Raw genomic sequence first — 16,069 nt, forward strand, 5'->3', positions numbered from 1 at the left:
ATTTCAGCTTCCCTATATTTTCAACACGTAAAATAAATGCTTCAATTATATTTTCATTAATTTTACATATATTTTTTTTATCAAAATAGATAATTAACCAAATAAACCCTTAAATCTCAACCATTTTTCAATTGTAGAAATTCATTTATTCATAAATAAAACTAAAATCATTAAGAAAATTAATCTTAAAATATTTTAATTTCACTTGTAAGGACAAGTCCGAGAAAAGAACATGCAACTTAAATTAACTTATCAATAACAACACCCAAAAAAAACACTGTTGTTTCCTTCTACAATTCCTTTAGACAAACAGTTTGGATATTTATTTTACAAATAAATATTTGTGAATGGAAATAACCCTTTGAACCCTTTCATTTAAAACTCGAACAAGTATAAACATCAATTACATCACGTACCGTGTCGTCAAATTGCACCAAACGCAACATATCAAACATGTGAAGTTTAAGAAGAAAACTATAATCAACATTGATATGAAAAATAAAATAAAAATTGAACAATAAATATACAAACTTGAAAATGAGAAGGGAAGACTTCACTAAGAGCTCTCCGAAGCATTGTGATCTGACAAAGCAGCAGCCGATGGGTGGTCGATTTCTTTACGAGATGCTTCCCATAGCTGCTGCTCTATCCCCAACTTCCGCAGCTCAAGCATACCTGCTGAGTTAATCGATCGACGGAATCGACCAAGAGGGGGTGAATTGGCAATTAAAATTTCGGTGGAAGCTTTTGCAGGAAATTGAAAAGATTTGCACAGCGATTTAGAGTGGTTCGACTTTCTCAATCAAAGTCTACGTCCACTACCTTAGCTATCCACACTAAGGATTTTCCACAAATTCACTAATTTGTCTTTCTTTTGAGGACAAAGAGTAACCTTACAAACCCTCAAGAATTATACCCCAAATTCTTGATAAAACTCTCCCAAAGAGAACAATACAAATTTGCAAACTTACAAAGAAATCCTCACAAGGTAGATTGTTTGCACAATTCTAGAACAAAGAAAATAACACTCAAAGATGAATACAATTGAACACAATATGTGTTCTTGAAAGCAAAATGAATATTGAATGAAAATAGGTTTGAAATGCTCAAACTTGAGGTTTGATGCTTTCTCTTTGATTCTAGTTGCTTGATGTTTCTTGTTTTTGATCAATGGCTTCTAAGCTTGCTTAAATACACCTTGAATCACTTCTGAACGTTAGGGATGATTAATGAAGATAATATAGTCGTTTAAGTGTGAAAACATTTATTAAAAATGTTGGAGCGTGGGGGAATCGGTTACCCTCATAGGGAATCGGTTCCCTAAGTGTAAAATTCAAATATTTCGACCGTTGAATAGGGGAGAATCGGTTCCCTCCGAGCATTCTGAAAATCTCGGAGCCAAACCATTCAGGGGAGAATCGGTTCGAGCAATCTGGAATTTTTTTGGCTTTGAAATGGTTCGAAATACTTTAAAAAATTATTTTGAAATTGTTTTAAGATTAAAACTTAATTTTACACTTAAGTAAGGATTAAAAATGATTTTTAAAATATTGGAGTAATGTTTTGATATTCGAAATATATCGAATACTTAGAAAATTCATTTGGAAAATCTTAAAATTCATTTAACTTAATTTGTTATATCGAAATATCAAAAGTTTCAACAATCTACCCCTTTTGATATAACAAACATTTTAGTAATTTTAAGATTACTCCCCTATATGTATGCATAAGCTAAGATCACAATCAAGAGAAACGTTAGCCATTAGCTTCATAATCAATATTCATATTTAATGTGATATGGCAAAATTGGTCATATATCTAACATGAAGTAAATGATGCAATAATGAATAAATCACACAAAACATAAGTTCATTTCATCCATAAATCCAAACAAATTCACAATCAATCAATTCACAAATTCAAAATGTTAAAACAAATAAGTTTGGAGTTCAAAGTAAAACATTTAATCACATATCCGGATCAGGAGGAGGAAAACGAGCTCGCATAGCGGCCATTTCGTTAGTGAGGTCATTAATACGTTCATTCATCGAAGCGTTGTTTGTGCGCATCTCTCGGAGAATCTCTAATTGTTGAGCTCCCATTGTGGATAAATGAGACTCTATAGAAGTAAAGCGCGAATCCATGGTCGCATATCGGAAATCAAATATCTCCATAAAGGATTGAAAATATGGAGGCATTTGAGTCGATTGTTGTGCGTGCTCCTCGGGTTGCTCAGGCTCATCTTCGACTTCATCGATATCCCTCATTAATTGTTCAAACTCTGGATCTTCGTCAGCTTCGAGTGGAGCTTGTGAAGAACTAGCTCCCGGAGTAGTTGCAGAAGATCGAACCCATTCACCGATTTCTTTATCTTTGACCCATCCCGCTCTTGTTAAAGAAAGAAGATTGATTTGTTTCTTAAGAGGAAATGAGGCATCTAGACCAACTCAAAGCTCGGCTTTAGAAAAGAGATTACTAAGGATACAACCGTAAGCTAGTGAAGAACATAGTTTCTTATTTGGCACTAGGTTAACGGTTTCAACAATCTCAGCAAAGATAATCTCGGAAAGGTTTATTTTTATATTGTGTTCAAAACAATGCAACTACCAAAGATCTAAAGCTCTGAGAGTAGAATAACGACCCCCGGATGGTCGAAATCACCAAGTGATCATGAGATGAAGAAAACGCTCATGAAGATCTAGAACACTTGCACTATCATTTCGTTTATATCGAGAGTCTAAAACTTGTTTTTCATTTGATAAACCTTCATTATCCAAGCCTAAGGCATTGGCTATGTAAGCCGGATCAAGATGGAAATATTGACCTAGGAGGTAGGAACGTACTCCTATGGTTTTGGTTTTGTCACGATTTTTGATACAAACGGCATTACAATATAAGATACGAACAAGTTGATGATAGACAACGGGTTCAAGTTCGAAAAGTTTATCAAATTTCCATTTGAAAAGTTGTTATTAACTTTAAATATCTCCCCCAATGCCTTAGGCTTGGATAATGAAGATTTATCAAATGAAAAACAAGTTTTAGGCTCTCGATATAAACGAAATGATAGTGCAAGTGTTCTAGATCTTCATGAGCGTTTTCTTCATCTCATGATCACTTGGTGGTTTCGACCATCCGGGAGTCGTTATTCTACTCTCAGAGCTTTAGATCTTTGGTGGTTGCATTGTTTTGAACACAAATATAAAAATAAACCTTTCCGAGATTATCTTTGCTGAGATTGTTGAAACCGTTAACCTAGTGCCAAATAAGAAACTATGTTCTTCACTAGCTTACGGTTGTATCCTTAGTAATCTCTTTTCTAAAGCCGAGCTTTGAGTTGGTCTAGATGCCTCATTTCCTCTTAAGAAACAAATCAATCTTCTTTCTTTAACAAGAGCGGGATGGGTCAAAGATAAAGAAATCGGTGAATGGGTTCGATCTTCTGCAACTACTCCGGGAGCTAGTTCTTCACAAGCTCCACTCGAAGCTGACGAAGATCCAGAGTTTGAACAATTAATGAGGGATATCGATGAAGCTGAAGATGAGCCTGAGCAACCCGAGGAGCACGCACAACAATCGACTCAAATGCCTCCATATTTTCAATCCTTTATGGAGATATTTGATTTCCGATATGCGACCATGGATTCGCGCTTTACTTCTATAGAGTCTCATTTATCCACAATGGGAGCTCAACAATTAGAGATTCTCCGAGAGATGCGCACAAACAACGCTGAACTCCAAGTATTGTTTTAACATTTTGAATATTTTGGAATGTTGAATTTGTGAATTGATTGATTGTGATTTGTTTGGATTTATGGATGGTATGAACTTATATGTTTTGTGTGATTTATTCATTATTGCATCATTTACTTCATGTTAGATTATGACCATTTTGCCATATCACATTAAATATGAATATTGATTATGAAGCATGCTAACGTTTTTCTTGTGTGATCTTAGCAGCTTATGCATACATATACCTAATCAATTGGCTAAATGTTTTTGAATCTTTTTGATTTAACAAAAAGAGGGAGAAGTGTGTGTTTTAAAATGATAAATGGGAGAAGTGTTAAAGTAAGGGAGAGTAATTTCAAAACTTGATTTCAAAATCTTAAAATTACTAAAAGTTTTGTTATATCAAAAGAGGAGATTGTTGAAAACATTTTGATATTTCGATATAACAAATTAAGTTAAATGAATTTTAAGATTTTTCAAATGATTTTCTAAGTATATTCGATATAATTATTCGAATATCAAAACATTACTCCAAATATTTCAAAAATCATTTTTAATCCTTACTTAAGTGTAAAATTAAGTTTTAATCTTAAAACAATTTCAAAATAATCTTTCAAAGTATTTCGAACCATTTCAAAGCCAAAAAAAATTCCAGATTGCTCAGAGGAAACCGATTCCTCTCCCAAGGGGGTACCGATTCCCCCCTGAATGGTTTGGCTACGAGATTTCTAGAATGCTCGGAGGGAACCGATTCCCTCATAGGGGATACCGATTCCCCCCTATTCAACAGTCGAAATATTTGAATTTTACATTTAGGGAACCAATTCCTTATGAGAGGGTACCGATTCCCCCCACGCTCCAAGCATTTTTAATAAATATTTTCACACTTAAACGGCTATATTATCTTCATTAATCATCCATAAAGTTCAGAAGTGATTCAAGGTGTATTTAAGCAAGCTTAGAAGGCATTGATCAAAAACAAGAAACATCAAGCAACTAGAATCAAGAGAGAATCAAAGAGAAAGCATCAAACCTCAAGTTTGAGCATTTCAAACCTATTTTCATTCAATATTCATTTTGCTTTCAAGAACACATATTGTGCTCAATTGTATTTATCTTTGAGTGTTCTTTTCTTTGATCTAGAATTGTGCAAACAATCTACCTTGTGAGGATTTCCTTGTAAGTTTGCAAATTTGTATTCTCATTGGGAGAGAGTTTTCTCAAGAATTTGAGGTATAATTCTTGAGGGTTTGTAAGGTTACTCTTTGTCCTCAAAAGAAAGACAAATTAGTGAATTTGTGGAAAATCCTTAGTGTGGATAGCTAAGATAGTGGACGTAGACTTTGATTGAGAAAGTCGAACCACTCTAAATCACTGTGCAAATCTTTTCAATTTTCTGCAAAATCTTCCACCGAAATTTTAATTGCCAATTCACCCCCTTCTTGACCGATTCCGTCGATCGATTAACTCAACAATACCCCGATCAACTGCCAAATTAACGCACGCTAATTAGATGCTTTTGCTAGAAATGACACGTTCCATTCCTTTTTAAAACAGCTTATTTAGGCATTTTCATCAATAGCTCTTTTATCCCATTTTTTTTCTCGGCAAATCCGAAGAGGGCTATTGGTAAGACTCGAACTTTGGTCCTTACCCAAGTATTAATGAATACTCAACCGGCTAAACCAATTAGGGTGGATTTTCAATCTCATTTATAGATACACTATAAATTTTAGCACTCAACTTTATTCTCACTTCTATTTGGGTCACTAAACTTTAAAACCTTTCAATCTAATCACTAAACTTTTGAATTGCTCATGTTTTAGTCTAATCACTAAACTTTTTATTTTCTTTTAAAAAACATTGGTTTCAAATTCCCTTCTAATTTCCCAATCATAAAGCATCTTCTTCTAAATCCCAATGATGGGGAGGTGAAAGAGGGGATGACCTATATATATATCTTGATTTCATGTTAATTGAAAGATAGAAATTGTATATATAGAAATTGTATATCTGAATAATTTTGAGTTTCACGAGTTCTGGGTTTAGGTTTGAGATTTGTAAGTCTTAATTTTTTTTAAAGAAAATAAGGGACAACGAGGCAAGTTAACTAGCGTCTTGAGTGGTTGGAAAATGGCACAAGATGAAACTGTAAAAGTTTCATTTACAGTTTCATCTTCGGGAAAAGAAGATAAAATAATAAAAAAGAAAAAAATGAGATGGACTACAGATGACACCATGTCAGAAAAAAGCAACCCTGACAGGAAAAAGTCAGGCCACATCACCCTACTAATATCCGATTTAACACCCGAGTGACCAAAACAAGACCAGTTCGAAAGTTCAGTAAATAAATTGAAACATTTTAAAGTTTAGTGACCAAAACAGGAGTTGGGTTAAAGTTAAGTGATGAAATGCGTAGTTGACCCTTTAAGTAGTAGTTTTAACATGTATACGTTTTGCAAAGCATAACCAAAAGAAGTGGGCTTACCATCCACGGCATCGTGAGAGGTAGGGGTCTTCCCGCTACGGCTGATCCAAAACCGAAGCCGGTCTTCAGCAATATCCTCATCTATACCATGTACTTTGGCTCTTCTCCAGAAATATGTCAACCAGGCCTAAAAGAATTACAAGTGCTATAAGAAAAAGGATTTCGTGACCTAATCAAGCTTTCTACATCAAGAGAAGCTGTAGTGTAAACCTACTATAATGTCAAAACACTAAAACTTGCCGTGCTGTTTAATGAGCTTGCTACCCTCAGATAAATGAAATGTTGTTTCACCAAAAGTTGACAAAGGAAGAGCAATTGATGCGCAGTTTTTATGGGTGATTATTCTATGCATTGGCAGTAGAACCAAAAAAAAAGTAAACAAGCGACGTTGTAATGCTGCCGTGTGTTTATAATTAAAGGACACATGGTAGCACTATAATCCCGTTTATGGAATTTTCATTCCACTGCTAGTGCATAGAATAATAATCCGTATAGAGTAGATTTTGTAACACCTAAGATTCAGGAGAAAGAAAACATATCTATGAAAAATGTACTTAAAAAATGATTATAGGTGGAGTGGTAAAGGAGTTGTATACAAATCTTTATGAAACATGGGTTCGATTTTTGGATGTGGTTTTATTGGTTTTACTAGATTATCTAGAAGTATGAAAAAATAAAAGTTATCATAACAATAGTAGTATTTTATTATCATTTGGAAAAGGGTTTTTTTTAGTTTTTTTTCTCAACTGAGTTAGTTCCTTAACACTAGCTTAATTAGGGACTTAATATATAGTATAAATATAGATTAATAATGATGTAGCAACAAAATACAATGCAAAGAGACCAAGACAAAATGAGAAAATATATTTTGCTTTCATGGCTCAATTATGAACAGTATGTAAAATATTTGAACTAAAAAAGTAACCAACCTCTTTGAAAAGAACATCTTCTCCCTCCTCTTCACTTAGTTCTGCAGTTGGAATGCAAAAAAGAAACCTTATTTAAATAAATCCAAAAGGATAAAAGCAGCAGCAAATCTTTCTAAACCAATTAAGACTGGTGGTCTCACAAAATCAACATGAACGCATGTTATTAGATATGATAGTGCATTACGACAGAAAAAAGGACTGCATCTCTTACCAAATGCATCTATCGACTTTGGCTCACTGGGTGATTTCAAATCTGAAAATCAAAAACAAGTAAAAGGATAAATACTAGAGCATAGTATTTCAGTCATGTCGGAATATAATTTCCAACAGATACAACCTGGAAAGGAAAAGAACTGCTAGCAAAATATGACACCTAAAAAAGAACGAGATACTATTTCTTCAGGACGAAAATGTGGATTGTACAGACACTAGTTTCACTCCATTTTACTTAACATCAACTAAATTTGAAGGTAAAGAGAATAAAATCTAGGGCTGCCTTGAAAATTTGAAAATAAAGGCATGGTTAAAAATATTGAGAAATCGAGTCATCCAACTATGTCGATTCCGAAGACCAAGAGGGGGGAGGGACTTGCATGTAATATAGATAAATCAAACCTGAGACAGATCGATGAAGCAAACTCAGCCGTCTCTGTCTGCCCAATGCTTGTATAACAGCATCTTCAACCTGAAAACAGCAAGAATTTGAATAAAAAATAACTTCATAGAGTGGCATTTTACAAAAGTGAGCAAGAAATAAACAGGTAATAATAAAATGAATTTCATGTCAATGCATAATTGGGGGGGGGGGGAGTATTACTACACCAATTTTCTACGGTCAAATTATATAATTATTCCCCTATACTATGCATAAGTTACGAATTTGGTCCTTATACAGGAACAATATTATTAAATTATGAGGACTAAATCTACTACGCTAAGTACAGATGTAAATAGTAGAATTTGGCTTAGCAAATTTAAATCTAATGTCTGGATCAAGAACGGAATTTCCAATTGTGAAAAGTACATAAGACTGAAACTGATCAAATTAGAATTCAAAGACTAAATCTATATCTTAAGCATAGTACAACGTATAAATTAAGATCGAAGAATCAATGCACAACAGACAGGCAACAAAAAGAAGCTTAAATATTTTATATTCCCTTGTGACAAAAAAGAATCAACCTTTAATGATGCTAATTCCCTTAGGCCCATTTCAACTGAAAGCATGCTCTCAATATTTCCTTCTCCTGTCAGATCATTCAGATCTCGAGCAAGTTTACTCCTGTCTGGATCACCACCGCCTGTATCATTTCTATAAACTTAATGATCAAAAAAGAAAAAAGGAGCAAGGGAGTAAATGGGATATGGTAAAAAATTGAACTAGCCTCTATCCCATGCTTCCTCTTTAGCCTTTTGTCCAGCAGAAACAACAACTTCAAATGGAAGAGGAGCAAATGCCGACCAGTATTCATGCTTTGACACTGCTATATCTGCACATATGCCTGAAAAATCCAGAAACAATTGCAGGAAAAACAAATCCTTTCAGGTTACAGAAATAAAACAACTACAAAAGAATATGATAAATCAACTCTATAGGACTGCAAAATGAAAATTCCACCAACAAAACATCAAAATCTTAACCCAAAAAGAATATTAGCAAAGTTGGTATCCAAAGCCTACAACAAATCTATACATTAGCAATACAAATCTTAGATAGACAAAAGGACTTCTCACTGACCAAATCATACATACGATAAGATTCTTGATCTTCATCAATCTTAGGGAAGGTCAAAATTTCATGCTGAAGGTGCACTGCATGACATGTCTGTGTTCAAATTTTTACTTTTTATGCAAGTTATTTGGTATAATTAAGATGTAAATTATTTCCTTGCTTAAGAAGAAGGTGATAGTTTATTACCATGCTGAACAGCCAATCCCCAGTAACGAGCAAGCCAAGCATCTTTTCAGGACAACTTCCTCCTACAAAAGTAGATTTAGCATACAATTAGAATATAAGCACATAGAAATAGAAGTGATATAACAAATGAGTAGACAAACCATCTCTTCCTGGGTCAAAATCATTCTCTGTGTCATTGAGCGAAGAGCTTTTGCCTCAGATTCTGCTTCACGTAGTTGTTCCACAGCTGTATCAGCCCCATCCTTCAAATTCTGATCAAAAGAAAGTCATAGAATTACTTTCTGAATCATTTGACTTCTATGCACCAGCATCAGAGGCACACTTTACCTCAAGTTCTGAACGAAGGGCTGCGATTTCCTCTTCCCTACCATCCTTTGTCTGTTTTGCAGCCTTAAAAGCAGCCTTTGAGGAAGAAAATTTACAGTTTTTTTGTTCACAGAGAGAAGAGTATTTTACTGCTTAAATAATATAGCAAAAAACTAAAATTAGCAGTTCCCAGTGAAGAACTGGGATGAAGGAGGTAAGGGGAGAAAGCTAAGAGAAACAGAAAGATGTAACTAATAATCGTTGTTACATGAAAACACATAAATAGGAAACATAGGTCAACCAACAACATAATATTCAATTCATGAACCTGATGACATGAAAGAAATAAGCTAAACTAGGTCCAACCTATCTTTTAACTCTAGTATAATATTCTGTTTACCTCTCTTTGACGCAAAGCTGCTTCCTTCCTGCAGAAAAAAAAAATACAGACAGAATAATACAGTGATAACAAATAACATAAGTTTAGCAAATGCACAAGAGACACACTTACCTACTTAATAATTTGGCTTCCAGAGATACACCTTCTCCTAAGGAAGCAACCTGTTAATATAAATTTAATAAGCAGCTACATTAATACAGTAAACTAATGAGCATTGAGCAATGGATATTTAATTCTTGCAATTCACAATTCAAACGCTGAATTGTCCTAGTGAATGCACACCTGGAAAGGCTGAGGTATTGAACTTATATAAGTGTGATATGAACTATAGAACTAATTTCACCGAGTACATAATGCTAAGCCCTTCAAAAGATTAGCAGCACAGGAGCTGCAGGATATGCAATACTTCAATGAAAGACTTCTGAAGCATTAGTATTACCCATATGCATTTGGAAAACTTTGTGTCCTCGAGTTTAAACTACTTAATGAACAAAAAAAGTTCAAATTACTTATACTCCCCGCGTCAACACTCAACAATAATGCTTCATTGATTAGAAACATTTTCAATGAAACAACTCAGATGATGCTACAAATTTTAATAGGACCTTGCAGAGCAAAGACAAAAGAGTAACAAACCTGTTTCTCAAGCTCCCTAGCTCTTGCTTCTGCTTCCTCGTGTCTTTCTTCAGCAGAACGAAGCTGCACAGTATACATAGGCATAAATGCTACATGTTACAGATAACACAAGCCTAATAATCAAATTTTAATTCTTTCAGCTCTTGTAGTGTACCTTGTCAAGTAGGTTCTCATTCTCTTCTTGTAGCATATCAAGCTGCATTATAGCATATATTAACTTCAAATCAACTGCTTCAAGATTAAGATTTAAAGTTCAAACAAAATATATATAAAAAGATCGTTTACGCTCACAGGCTACATTGTATTTTTAACTGTACAGGTATAGAGTTTAAATCAGAGTAATAAATTTGAGAGCTGTATGATTCAGATGTCAAAACATAAATAGAAAAATGTCAGTGACTTACTTCATCACGAAGTGCAGAAGCTTCACGCTGATCTCCAGTGTCTTTTGCTTTGAGTTGTCCTACATCAGCTGTAAACCTGAAAAATATAATTTCACTGCTTAAAATATATTGTTTTGCAAAAGGTTTACTTTTTTTTAACTTTTTCCATTACAAAAAATAAAAGATTTTTGAAAACAATATCACATGGATGATTATGCAGACAGAGAATGAAGTCAAAAGGGAGAAATGATGAACTATATTCCGGAAACTAAATTTGAGTTGAAGCTTAGACATTTTTGCCAGTAGATAGAACTAGAAGTATATATGTCATAAACAAATTGATGATGGCATGACATCCTAAGATCCAGTGATATGTCCAGTCAGACGTGAAGGTTTGGATCACAGCATCTAAAGAAAAAAGCTAGACCAGAAAAACCACGTGATATTACCATTGAGACATTGAGATTGCGATAAGCTGTTTCATGTAATATGATATTATGAACTGCACTACATTGTAAGCAACTGGCTCAGTTGACCGATTTAAAATCTCAGAATCTACTAACTCGGTTACTATAAATCTTAAACATAATTCCAAGTTTCATCAATTAAAGGATTCATCTATCTTGTTGTTGCTATTCATCCAACTTCAGATGCCATCACGTGGAAAACCACCATTTTCTCTTACAAGTTACAACTAATCCAGTTTATGAAGCATGCTGCTTGTGCAAATAGCTAAAAGCAAGGTGAAAGCTTTCAGTAAACAGAATAGCAATTAAAATATGCCTAATCAAATGCATGAATATTTACATGAAGTGAATCCTTAAAGTTTTAAAGTATCACCTATAGATTTCATGCATATACACATATATATTCTCAGGCAATAAAGTTCATGAACGCTAACCTTTTACCTCTGCTCCGATTAGGAGGATCAGTCGGAGGAATAGCAACTGGAGTGCGGACTGAAGTTCTACTAGGCGGCATAAAAGTTGGCGTCGTTGACACTGTCGGCCTCCCTGCTGACGTCGACAGCACAGAAGGAGCATGCTCTACAAAATTCCGACCTAACTAATCAAAACAAACAAAACTCAAAATCAGATAACAAAATTCAAATCCATGAAAACCGAGAAGAAAACCCCCTAAAATCACTTCAGTTCAAATTTATTACCGCCGGGGAAGGAGATCTATTAGGCCGAGCTATTGAGATCGCCGGCAAATTACTGTGATTTAAACCGTTATTGGAGAAGCTAGGAGTTACAGGAGGACCGCTGAACTGGAACCCTAGATCGTCATCTTCCTCATCTTCATCGGTGGTCTGCGAAGCCATGATTTGAGCAAGTCGTTGAGCGGCGGCTTTCGCGGCAACGTTTTGTGTGCGTTTGATAGTTGAGAAACCACTACCCACACCCATCTGAGACCTCGACTGAGGATGTTCCGGTGACGATGATCCCGAGCTGCTGGATCCTCCGCTCCACTGCCGTCCGTACACCGGACTCCCATTCCTCCTCCGATCCATCACTTCACTTATAAATATAACTGTTGTTTATCTATAATTATATCCTTTGTCAGTTGAGCTAAATTTAGGGGGTAGAATCGGAAAGGGGGCGATTGGTCTCGTCTCGCGAGAGAGAGAGACACGCAGGTGTTTGTGAGAGTTGAAAATGGTTGAAATTAGAAGAGGAAGAAGATGATTGGGGCAAGACGACATCGTGTTGTGGCTTAATGCGAGTTTCGCGGTAGAGACGGGACCCATTTGACAACGTGTTAAACTGAGTTGGAGCGCGTGCGGTACAACACTTCGGCGCCGCTGGCGAAGGATCCTCTCCCTGTAAAGAATGTATTTCCTGCCCGGGGTAGCTTACGGTGAAAAATGGGTCCAATCATTTTGTTTCAAACCACGTAAATATAGATGGGTATAAGTTGGATCAGGTTGAATTTTTGGTTTATCTAATGTGATTTGAAAATTTTAAATTTTTTATTCGACCAAAAGATATACCTCTTCTATTAAATTCAAACTCGACCTGGATTTTTTTAGATAAAATCTGACTCTTATCTTATCTTATATTTATTAAAAGTTATTGTTTTAGATAAAATAATATTTTTTATAATGTAAAATTATAATTTTTTAGGTCGAGTGTTTTCACCCTAGACTCGAATTTAACCCAACATAACTTTAAAAAATCAAATTTGACTCGAATTTTGGTTTAAAAATTCTGATCTTATCGGAACCCGTCAAGTTCGAGTCTCGTACTCATCCCTACACGGGACCACCTACATTTTGTTTGATCACAAAAGTATTATTTCTTTCAATTTATTAATTTAATTCGATAATTATTTTTCAAACGTAAATATTTAGTTGAAAATGAGTTTCTTAATGTTTTTAGATTTCAAACGAAATTTTAGATCAAAAATACTTATGTAAACATTCTCAAGCGATCCCATAAATAATTTCAGTATCCTATATTCTATAATATATATATATATATATATATATATATATTTATATTTATATTAAAACTTAATTATAATATACAAATACATAAAATTAAAAATGAGATATTAATTTTATATAAAAAATAAAATTTTTATAGTCTAAAATGATGATGTTATATGTTCTATCAAATATATATATTTTTTTAAAAAGGATGATGACCCATAATAAATGGTATCAAAGAAATCCTTTAATTGTTTGATCTCATATTGAGCGTCATGAGAATAAATGATAAATATCGCACCTTTAAGAGATAGGAACATCAACTACACACCATAAAGGAAAGGGAAGATCTTGAACTTTAAAAGTGATTGAATCACATATTCTATTAAATATATTTTTTCGTAAAGAGAAAATAGTCTCGTGATAAATGATATCAAATCGATCATTTGATTAGTTGATTTTATGTCTAATATTCAATTAATAAGATAAACATTATAAATAACAGTGATGATAATCTGACGCAAGGATGTCACGAGATTGAGTCGAGAATAAATTGAAAAAGATAGAGGACATCAAATTATTTTTGGAAATGCACCAACAAAACCGTATTTTTCAAAGGCGGATTTATCTTTCGAAAGGGAGTGTAGTTCGTGAAGCATGACTATTTCTTTGTAACATTAGATCAACCTTCTTAAACACATGGATGAATTACTAAAGACATGTTAAGTGTAGTCCAATGGGTGGGATATTGAGCTGCGGCCTTACTCATGCCGTTGCCAGTCAGTCACGCCTCTCGATCTTGTTAAGTGTAGTATGCAGGTATTCCTTTCTTCCTTCATCCGATCTTCGTCTAGTTGATTCATTGATCAAGCTTCTACTGTTTAACTACCATTATAGTATTGCCTTCAACTAATATTCCACTAAATAGTTTAATTACAGTTTAGAAATGGTTGATGTCCCTTCACCCTTGATGCTTCGGATGAAATATGCAAACATTCAATTATTTTCGACATTTTAGTTATACTAATTGTTTATGCAAAATTTGAAATCTCAGATTGATCCAGCAAAATACAAGAGCATCTCATCTGGGTTTGGAGTTTTGCTGAGGGAGCAAGGTATTAAAGGTTTATCCAAGGGCTGGGTGCCTACTCTGCTTGGCTTCAGTGCTCAGGGTGCTTGTAAATTTGGCTTCTATGAATTCTTCAAGAAATACTATTCCGACCTTGCGGGTCCTGAATACGCCTCAAAGTACAAGACCCTGATTTATCTTGCCGGTTCGGCATCGGCTGAAGTGATTGCTGATGCTGCTTTGTGCCCCATGGAGGCTGTCAAAGTCCGTGTCCAAACTCAGCCAGGATTTGCCCGAGGCTTATCAGATGGATTATCGAAATTCTTGAACGCTGAAGGCTTTGGAGGGTATATATCATAAGTTCATAACTGTTCTCTAAATTTCTGGTTTAAGTACTAGATTTATGTTTTTGCTTGAAGTGCTGACGCTGTTTTTATACATGTTTGTAGGTTGTTCAAAGGAATCGTCCCTCTGGGGAAGACATATTCCTTGTAAGCCAAGCATTTTCCTTTTGTAACTTCTTTCACCCTGTTGGCAGATAATATATTGTAGTGATGAAATTGGATTGATATTTGTGATAGATACAATGATGAAATTTGCATCTTTTGAGACAATCGTTGAGTTACTTCCTCTTCGTATTGTCATGATAGATACAATGATGAAATGTGCAGTAAACCTCTTCAGCTTGGGGTGAGCTTTGCTGGTGGGTACATTGCTGGTGTTTTCTGTGCTATTGTATCACATCCTGCTGATAACCTGGTGTCTTTTATTTGGATTCTTTAATCTGTTGCAGGCGGTGAAGAAGATGGGACTGTGGGGTCTTTTCACCCGAGGACTTCCTCTTCGTATTGTAATGATTGGAACCCTTACTGGAGCACAATGGGGAATCTATGATGCTTTCAAAGTCTTTGTTGGACTGAAGTTTTTATGATTTTCCATTCATTTAGGCCTATCTATAAACAATCAAACGACTTAAATCCGATTTGTTTCCTGCAGGCCAACCACCGGCGGTGGTGGTCCGATTCCCGCGTCTGCAAAGAAATGAAAAGGACCGGTTCTTGGAGAACAAGATGCAAGTTTAGTTAATTCATGTAAGAATTTTGTAAGGGGATTGTTCCCCTTATTGAGGCAGCAATACTATAGGGTTGATGTCCACCAACGGCAAGTTTAGTGTATGGATTTTGTTGTTCGTTCTTGTTCTTTATTGTAGGCAACGATTAAGCTGTAACCTAAAACCTATGTTTCAACAAGTATAGCGACGAATTAAGTTTAATGCTGAATTATTCTCAATGGTTATACTCTTGTTTTTATATATACACACAGATAGCTAATTATCTGTTACCCTGTTACCTTAGATCATTTCAGTAAGATATAATACTCGGATTTTGATATTATAAATGAAATAAATTAAATTAAAAAAAAATCTTTTTATAATGAATATCTACAATTTTTATTATGATTAATCTATCAACAAATTATATATCAATAATTATACTAAAAATATATATTTACTAAAGAATTCATCCATATATAAAAAGTATAGGCCCATGCTCGAACTGCACTACGGCCTACAATCTGCTTTTAAAGTATTTTCCCACAAAGGTATAAACATACGACAGCCCAAAAATAAAATTAGTGAAATAGGGTTGTCAAACTTTTAGTTTGGAATTTACGTCATTTGTTACCATGTACGTAACTTGTCACTTTAAAATGATGAGTTTTAATAAAAATATATTTTTTTAAACTTTTACCTCTGATGTGATAAAATTTAATA

At 34.5% G+C, this 16,069-nt stretch overlaps 2 pseudogenes; one reads left to right on the forward strand and one right to left on the reverse strand.

Annotated features, from left to right (window-relative positions):
• Positions 1 to 374: 374 nt before the first annotated feature.
• LOC120181353 lies at positions 375 to 12,464 on the reverse strand (annotated as a pseudogene).
• A 1,498-nt stretch (positions 12,465 to 13,962) lies between these two features.
• LOC120181356 lies at positions 13,963 to 15,590 on the forward strand (annotated as a pseudogene).
• The last annotated feature ends 479 nt before the right edge of the window (positions 15,591 to 16,069 follow it).

This window comes from Hibiscus syriacus, unplaced genomic scaffold (assembly GCF_006381635.1).
Source record: "Hibiscus syriacus cultivar Baekdansim isolate YM2019G1 unplaced genomic scaffold, ASM638163v2 tig00112523_pilon, whole genome shotgun sequence".
Lineage (NCBI taxonomy): Eukaryota > Viridiplantae > Streptophyta > Magnoliopsida > Malvales > Malvaceae > Hibiscus > Hibiscus syriacus.